This window comes from Octodon degus, unplaced genomic scaffold (assembly GCF_000260255.1).
Source record: "Octodon degus isolate 3935 unplaced genomic scaffold, OctDeg1.0 scaffold00054, whole genome shotgun sequence".
Lineage (NCBI taxonomy): Eukaryota > Metazoa > Chordata > Mammalia > Rodentia > Octodontidae > Octodon > Octodon degus.
In genome coordinates this window covers 3,173,174-3,181,962 of record NW_004524630.1, presented here as the reverse complement: position 1 = coordinate 3,181,962, position 8,789 = coordinate 3,173,174, and the positions used below count along the sequence as shown (strand labels likewise).

Here is an 8,789-nt window from a genome sequence, read left to right as displayed (position 1 = left end):
TCGCTATATTGACGGACTGACTGTCCTCCCTAGTAGGATACAAGACAGGCAGTCCATGCTGCTTTCTTAATATCTTCTATGGCAATGTCTGGCATGTGGCCCAGGTTTGATTGATTAGCATAAAAACCTTGAACTGCAAACCTCAGAGGTCTTACTGGCCTTGCAGGTGTTCTAGCACTCTGGACCCAGCCTTTGACTCTGACGGTGCCAGCTCCTACGATTCAGTTTGTACCGCTAACTCTAACCACTCTTATTCTAGTGCTGTGGTATTACTTGGGTGACTGTTCAATGTCTGTAGTGCGTGACATACTTGGGCTCACTCCTTGAGGCTTGTAAAGTAGTGACACATTCTGGAGTACATAATTAATAAGCGATCTCTTGGGACGTGCTTAGGGTTCTGCTACTTGGCAGATTAAAAATGGACTGTTTGTTCCTCATTGTGCCCATATGCTCTTCCTCTTCCGTGGGTGCCATGCTTGTTGGTACCCAACACTTCAAGAAGAGTTTTTCTTTGTATTTGGTGTGGTGGTTGTTTTGACTGAGGATTCTGAAGAGAATTGGATGCATAGAATGGAGCAGATTTTGCAACTCCCTCATTTTAATTAGGCTGTTCTTCCAATTTCTTCCTTAGGCTTTTAAAATAACACAATGATAAAGACACAAAATCCTTCTGAGGTTACAGTGAGAGTATTGCTATTTCATTTAAGAAGTCAGAGTCACTCCAGTAATGGTAACAAAACATTTGCAAATGAGAAAGCTCTTTCTGGTTTTGTTTTGGTGTGGTTTGGGGCTTGTTCTGAATGTGTTTTTGCTGTTATTTTATGGATTAGTTAAATATTTCTTTTTTATTAATTTTATTGAGAAATAAGTAGCAATGAGGCAGTTTCAAAACCGTTTAGCAGGACAGTTACAATAATCAATACATTGCATATTATTGTCTTCGTAGTAGTTATTCATAGTACAAGATGCAGACATGATATAGTTAGATATTTCTAAGAAAGCAATCAATTGACTGTGAAACTTTGAAATAAAAATATTTTCATAAGAGGAGCCCATGTCATCTTGCTAGTCTAGAGCAGGTCCAAAGGGGTTTCTATAAGTTTCCATCTTTGCCCGTTCTTCCTTAGATTTTATGTTAAGCTGTGTGTTTTTTTCTGTATTTGAGTTTTGATGGTCTTTGCAAGCACCTCATTTCCTCTTGCTTAATCACGTAATCTGATTAATAGATACAAAAAGTATAATGTGTTTGTAAATAGTTTTACAGAAAAAACCCAGCAGGTTCATTATCTTGGCTTTGTAAAATACTTCCCCCAAATAACATGGAAGTAAAACCATTACACTTTTGGTTCAGACTTTTGAACTAAATTGAATATAGCCCCTTGCTCTACTCCTTTTCTCATAACAATACCACTTCTAATAATGCTTCATTTCAGTGAAGTGCTTTGATGTCTAGCCAGCGTTCTCCCTTATCTTTTTTACTTGATTCTCACCATGAGTTTGTTTAGAGATCAGGTAATCAAACTCTGTAGCTTAAGCAATTTGCCAAGGGTCACAAAGCAATTAATGATGGAGCTAGAGGAAAGATTAACAACTAACTTGTGAGCGTCCTATCTTTCCATACAACTTACTTACCAGTAATAGATAAATAGGCATAATAGTAATAATAGATTTCAGATCTCACCGATTGGGCAGACTAGTAACATGCAGATGGGAAGGCTTTTGATCAGTCTTGCTTAAGCCCAATGCAACAACAAAGCATTCTGGTGCCAAGAGAAAACATCCAAGACAGTTTTCTGTCCTGCCTTTCTAGCCCTCGCTCCTCAGGATAGGCCAGCAGGTAGCGGGTCAGTGCGCCACAACAGAGACGTTAGGTAAGAGCAGTTTAACCCAGTTAGACTGCAAGTCCAGGCGCGGAACAGTTCGGGCTGAACGTGTGGATCTGCCCTCTTGCACGGGCTGTGCTGTGCTCCTCTCGGCTTGTGAGAAAGTTGCTGCCTCTGATCTTCACTGCCATCTGTCACAGTACTGACATCATCGGCAGCACTTACATTTAACTGGGTCTTTGGCAAACAGAAGGGGACCCTACCAAGCAGTTGAAGGTGGTGAGAGAAGGCAGAGAAAATGGCTTGGGATGTAGTTCCAGGCGCACAGCTGCTCGCTGGCGGCTCAGCAGGCTCGTGAGCACCAGGGACCGTCTCACTTGCCTGTGCTTGCAAGGAGGATGCCAAACAGGTACGCGTGTCATTTCCCAAGGACTCAGGGCACAAAATACAATAAATATGCGACTTCTTATCGCTGTGTAGGTAAACATGTACAAGGTTTTTAGTAGGTCTGTGAGTTAGATTTTAGTAGTTTTAGATATTCTAGTGGTTCCAAAAATTTATGATTCTATGAATTTAGAGGTTAATCAAGTGGGGAAATTTAAAGCTTTTTTTAAATTCATAAATAAAATAGATAGTGGAAAACTTACTAGTTAGTAGAATTGATCGACTTCAACAAATATTGCCCTGCAAGGTGAAGAACACTGTGCTAAAATATATCAAAATTACAATGTTAAGGGACAGAAGCCTTCCATCCATGGCACCAGAATGTATTGCCGGTGCAGTATGATACATGTGCGGTAGCATTAGGGGACAGCACTGGGGAAACGGAAGGATGGAAAGAATAAGTACTGGGACTCGGAAGGTGGAGGAGAACTTCACGGCAAGAGCGCCTGAGTCGGTACGTGTGGCAGGCACTTCCACGGGTGCTAAGACAGGAAGTGGATGCAGTTGAAATTGAAAAATATTATATAAAAAAAGCTAATGAAACAGAAATGCCTAAGAACAGTGAGTGATCTACAGTGACTCTCGGGAAGCAGAGCCGTGCAGAAACAGCTAAGAAAGCCCAGAGCCAGTGCAAGGCTCCGAGTGCAAGGCGGGTGCTTCACTACTAACCTCGCAGATTGTGGGAGAGCGTGAGAAACTTCAAGTGCAGAAATGATGAGATTGGCTGCATGTCAGGAAATCTCGTTGTGCACCAAAGCCTAAAGGAAGTTGGAGCATGAAAAGAAAGCGAGGTAAGGAAATCAGGGAAGATAGCACTGCGTTAGTTCAGCAGGAAGCAACAGTCGCGAGAGGCAGTTACAGGAGAGGGGGCGGGATCGCCTGCCTCTGTAACATCAGCGCAGATACATATGTCTTTGAGATCTATGGAACTGACAGGTAATGTTTTCACTTAAACATGGCATTTATTCTCCAGGTTAGTGTGTCTTTTAATAGTACAATCTGTTCAGTCACCAACAAAACTGTCTTATGACCAAAAACTTGACATATTAAAGAACATGGTGGCCGACTAAGCGGAAGTGAGTTTCAACACTCTTATGCAAAAAACACTGACTCCTGCTTGCCTTGGAGTTTTCATCATTTCTGGTCTGGGTTATTCTGTGACAGGATTTTAAATGTCAATCTTCACATCACTTCTTTTGGGAAGATGCTATCTCCCAGATTAAGGAAGTACTCCTCTGTGTCCTACGCTGAGGAGTTTCACTTATGTGCCTTCTTGCGTAGTATCTTTGCTTCTTTATCAGCACCATCAAGGCTGAGATTTCACCTGTTATTCTCATCCCCAGCACCTGGATCAGAACCGGGCACAAGTAATAATTAGTGTTCATCGACGAGATGAATACCTTATATTGCAATACCGATTTTTGACTTGCGTCATTGTCTGCAGACCCAATCCCACACACGGGTTCCATCACATGAGGATGGCTGGACCCCATCACCGGAGAGGGTGGGGAATACATTTTCATAAACCAGTTCCCTTAACAGGCAAGAGATGTTGGGTTTTGGTTGTGAGAGCGAAGCTTGCCCTAAGCAGACCCGTCATCAAGAGCACCCTCATAATCAATCCTTGCAGAATCTAAACATACATCTGCAGCCTCCCGGAAGCTCAGCTGAAGAATCTCATTTGTTTGAGCATATGCAGCTGATTGGCAATTAATTTGGTTTTGCACCTGCTTCACATCACCTCAGGGCATTTCCCGGTACCCCAGGAATCAATTGCTTTAAAATAGAGTTTTCACAAATGTAAACCTGCCTCTCAAATGGGTACTCACTCTTCCATGAGGAAAAGTCACCTATACTGCTTCTGAACACAACAAAACCTTTGTTTTCAATGCATGGGCTGGGCATGAGTTGGCCACCATCAGAATTGTTCTTCTTAACCTTTCTCAGAGGTAATGTGAAGTAGAATCCTGGCCTAACACTTAATGGACAGGATTTCACTTTATTGTCCCAATAGTTTTTTCAATTGATAATATCAGGATGCACACTTGCTAGGCTAAAAAACAGAAGCACAGAGGAATAAAGACCTTCCTAGGGTCTCCTAATCTCTAACCATAACATTTTATATTGTGTGTGGCATCTCCTAAGAGGCAGAGCTAAACATGAGCCCATGGGACACTAGTCCTCAAATGCTTGAGCCCGGGTCGTCAGCCACAAACACCATTTTTCAACTATAGTTTAGCATCTCAAAATTATAAACCATACAAGGGAAAGATTTCCCTGTGTGCAACTCATTTCTTGAAATTTCTCTTCTATTTATTGCTAAATTCCTTGACCCGAGCACATGTATTCGCTGATGAATGAAATCAGTCACCGTGAATGGGATTTAATTATTTCCTGACCCTCCTCGTCAGGATCTGTTACTCACCAATCCAAGCTACCTTTTGCAACAAACTCAACATGGTAGACTAAAGAAATTTGTAAGTGTTACCCTTTGGCCCTCAGCTTGGGAGTTTATATTTTAATTAGCTGTTAAGATTGAAAAGGGTGAGATACTGTAAAACTCTGGATTAAAAGTCTTACGAAAAACTAGAACATAGAGCATCGCCTATGTTAGGTATGAACCCGCACAATTGACCAGACCAGGCATTCTGATGCAAGAAGATGTATTGGCGGCAGGAGCAAGCAGGCTGGCTGTCTCGTAGACCAAGACAGCAGCGAACAAGGCAAAGCACAGGGCTTTTAAGGGGTTTTGTGGGGAGGGTATTTGCAGGCTGCAACAGCTGAGGGACAGCTGGTCTTGGCAGGACCACCTGGGCTGTGGGGGACTTTCGATGTCAGCAAAGGAGAGTTTATGTGGTTTTCTGCCCAGGTCAAAGTCAGGCAGACCTATTAGACCAGGGTACAAAACAGGGCGGGACTGGGGTTGTGGTTTGGGATTGGCTCTGCATAGCGCCAAGGGGAAGAGAGTTTGGGGCAGGGTATCCAGGAAACTTTGAGTCCTGGCCTATCACCCTGCCTCTATTCCATAATGGACCACTGAGGTAAGCTGTTGCGTCAAAAACAGACACACACTCTTCAGATTGCCCAGCTTTCACCACATCCCTTTGCATTTAAATCAGTACAGGGCCCTCGGCAGCACAGCCATTTCTCCTTTCAAACCTAGGCAGCCTCACTGATAAATGCTACTCTTCTTAGCCTCAGGGTATCTAAGGGGCAAAAGCTCTAGAGTAACTAAGTTGCGCGCCTTAAGTTAGATCTTACGTGGCTTTAGGGAATCACAGAGAGCAGTATGGTGCCAAAGGTAGGGCTCCTGGGCCCGGGCTGCTTCCTCACCTTGGACTCCCGGGCCTTTCTTGGAACCTTCACGTCATTCTGTTCACTCTCTCCTAGCCTCTCGCCATCTTGATCATGAAGTCCACTTCGCAGTTGATAATTATTAAATTATACCTCCAGTCTTGGCTATTGTGAACTTCAGAGGATTATATGCTGCTTGTTTCAGCTCTACCTGTGATTCTGGGAGATATCCCTAATTCAGCCTGTGTGAAACTCAAAGCATCTCTTCTATACACTCTCCCCCCAGTTGGTGTCTGCCTGTGGTCACCCCTTAGCTATCAACACCTAAAATCTGAATGGGTCCCTGGTTTTCCCCCCTGCCTCACCCCATGCAAAGCCACAGCCATGAGGGCTGCTTCTGAAGCCCACTGTCTCTTCTCCAGCTGCTCCGCACTGTCCTGGTTTGGGCCTCTTTGGGCTTAGCTAATCCTCTGGCAGCAATTCTCGGCCCAAGGCTTCTTCAGGGCACCCAGTGTGGAAATACCCAAGTGGTCAAGCTAACAATTATGTGCGCCTGAGCAGCCTCCCCTCCCAAAAGCCCATCAGTAGCTTTTCCTTCTCCCTTGGTCCTACTACAGAGGCCTTCTGCACCCACTCATCTAACCCATCTTCAGACTGCATTTCCTCATATTTTGTTTTCTACTGGATGCCTCTTGACACCAAACTGCTGTGTTCTCTGGGTAAACTATAGATGAGATTCTAGAGCCATCTCTGCAGTAATAGAATCATTAAAAAGGCAAGGAGCTTTATAAAAGAGAAAAGCACAAAATAAAGTCTATTATTAAGACTCTATCCAGGTCTCTTCTAGAAGCTTCTAAAATCCATGGCTTGCTCCACGAGCCTGTCTTTTTCTCTCTCTGTCTCTGTCTCGCTCTCTCCCTCTTTTTCTCTCTCACACACACAGAAGTTGAATTTGATATTATTAATGTGTGTTTCTCTTAATTTCTATTAATTCACTGTAGAATTTGACAAATAATGTTTTAGTTATCCTTTTATGTTTCTATCTCTCCACTAAACTTGTACCTGATGAAAAATAAAGCCTATTATTCTTCCCTGAGTCTCCAGATCCAATCACAGTGCAGTTCAAAGCTAGTGAGTGGATGCATGAATGAATGAATGAATGAATGAATGAATGAATGACCAAGGAATGATGACACCAGAAAACTTACAAATGAATCAGACACGAAAGATGGAGTCTGCATTTAGAATAAACTGAGTTCTCATCAACTCAATTGCTAGTTTAAAAATATAAAATTTTTGCTAATGTGAATCATGACATAAGCCAAACTCTGCTAAGAAGTTGGAGAGTTGAATAGATTCTTTTTGTCTAAATGTCTTAGTATTTATAGACAAGGATAATACACAAAGATGTCTTAGACATAAATTGATTTTTAAATATTGACTGACTTTCTGTAAATTCAGAGATGATGTCATAACATTTGTGGGGTAACGATTTTCTACCATGGCCTACAGTTGCTATTCACAGCAAATTATTTACCAGAATTTCAAGTAATAAAAACAAATTAGGTCAGCGCTACATATAAAATATGGTAATTGTTAGTAAAAGTCTTTTAGACTATTACTGTAATACTGCATTTTGCACTCCTATAAACATATATTCTGATAGCAACATTATTGAATTTTATGCTAGGCAGTAGTCTTAAAACACTTCTAACGATGCTCCACTAAACACAGACGCAACAGTCAGTAAGTGGAAGTAACGTGCTTAACATAAAAGTGTACTTATGGGTTGTTATCAGAATACGTATGGACGTGGTGATATTAGTCTATCTATGTTTAGGGATACACAGAATATAAAAGTTGATTTATTTTATGTTACTAATCAGAACCTACTCTTATTAAAATTATGCTTATAGGCAAGCACTATATATAAGTATATAGTGGAAACAAATTATCATTTCTTTATAAAATTAAACTGACAGGACTATTTTTCATATAGAGCACGTATAATATACTGTACAAATGTCTATGTTTGAATTTAGAAAAGCTAGTTCTTTGTATTTCAAGCACAAATATTCTTGAACAAATGTTTATCAAGAATCTCTCCCTACTTAATGGGTATATGATCCAAAGCACGCCACCGGTGCTTTAGCCAACCAATGCTTATTGCATCCTTCTGTGGGATCCGGATCCCTGTCTCTGTGGCCTGGTAGCTTTGATTCACTCCTCCAAGCTGCAGATAAGGTAACGGAGACCCACGTTCTGGTCCGCATGTTGGCTGCTACACGGGCCCTCTCTAGGCAGGTTACTGCACGTGTGAACTACACTGCACTGAGCTGGGGCATCACTCAGTAGTGCAGCATTCGCCCAGCGTGTTTAAGGCCCTGTATTCAATCCCTGAGAACACGAAAGCAAATTATTAAATCACAAAAATTCTAGTGGGACAAAAGAATGTTGTCTCACTGCCTTCAGTCTATATACACTAGATGTGGTTTACACAACTTTACAAATATTAATAGGACTCCTGCTTGCAAGAACATGAAGTATAACAGCTTATTCTTATTTTTCCTTCTAATTGAAACAAACATTCCATATAAAATAATTTTTAAAAGACTCAGAAAGGTACACAGGTGAGCCAGAGAAGGTAGGAATTTTGGGCACCCAATGAACCACCCATCAGTGAGTTCCCTAAATTTTCTTTTTGTCTCATATGTCCCAGATTTGGAGCTTAAATCTGCCACACCGGTAATGCTAACAAGCAAAGATAAGAAGAAGTCCTCCCCAGACAGTATGTTTCCTTTAGACAAAGGACCATTAAAGACACATACAGAAAAAAGACTATTTTTAATACAATAAACACTCTGCTTCAGTCAGACACTACAGAAAACGGCCTGTGTTCTTATGCCGATCATACTAGCAAGGCTAAGTGGGGAGCCAGGACCTCCACTTCTGTTAGACAATGGCAAGTTATGGGATGATGTCAGGGAAGGGGGGCCTGAACTTTCATTTTCATCTGGCAGGGAAGCATCCCAGTGGACGAGCTGTGTCTGTGTCTGTGGAGACCCCAGGGGTGCCTGGAGTTCACCCCGACCCAGGCATAACAGCTCCAAGCTCTCCTGCTTCAGGGCAAACCCAACGGGACATGCAAGTATGTGATTTGCTATGCCAAAAGTTACAAAGGCTGATAAAAGAAATCACTGAGGATCTAAATAAATGGAGAAACACAGC

At 42.0% G+C, this 8,789-nt stretch overlaps 1 protein-coding gene across 1 annotated transcript in view; it reads left to right on the top strand.

The window, feature by feature from the left end:
- Window positions 1–8,789, top strand: part of Xkr4 (XK related 4) — a gene marked incomplete at its 5' end in the record, with an annotated part of 428,887 nt that overhangs the window by 337,623 nt on the left and 82,475 nt on the right. The gene's annotated exons all lie outside the window — the stretch shown is intronic.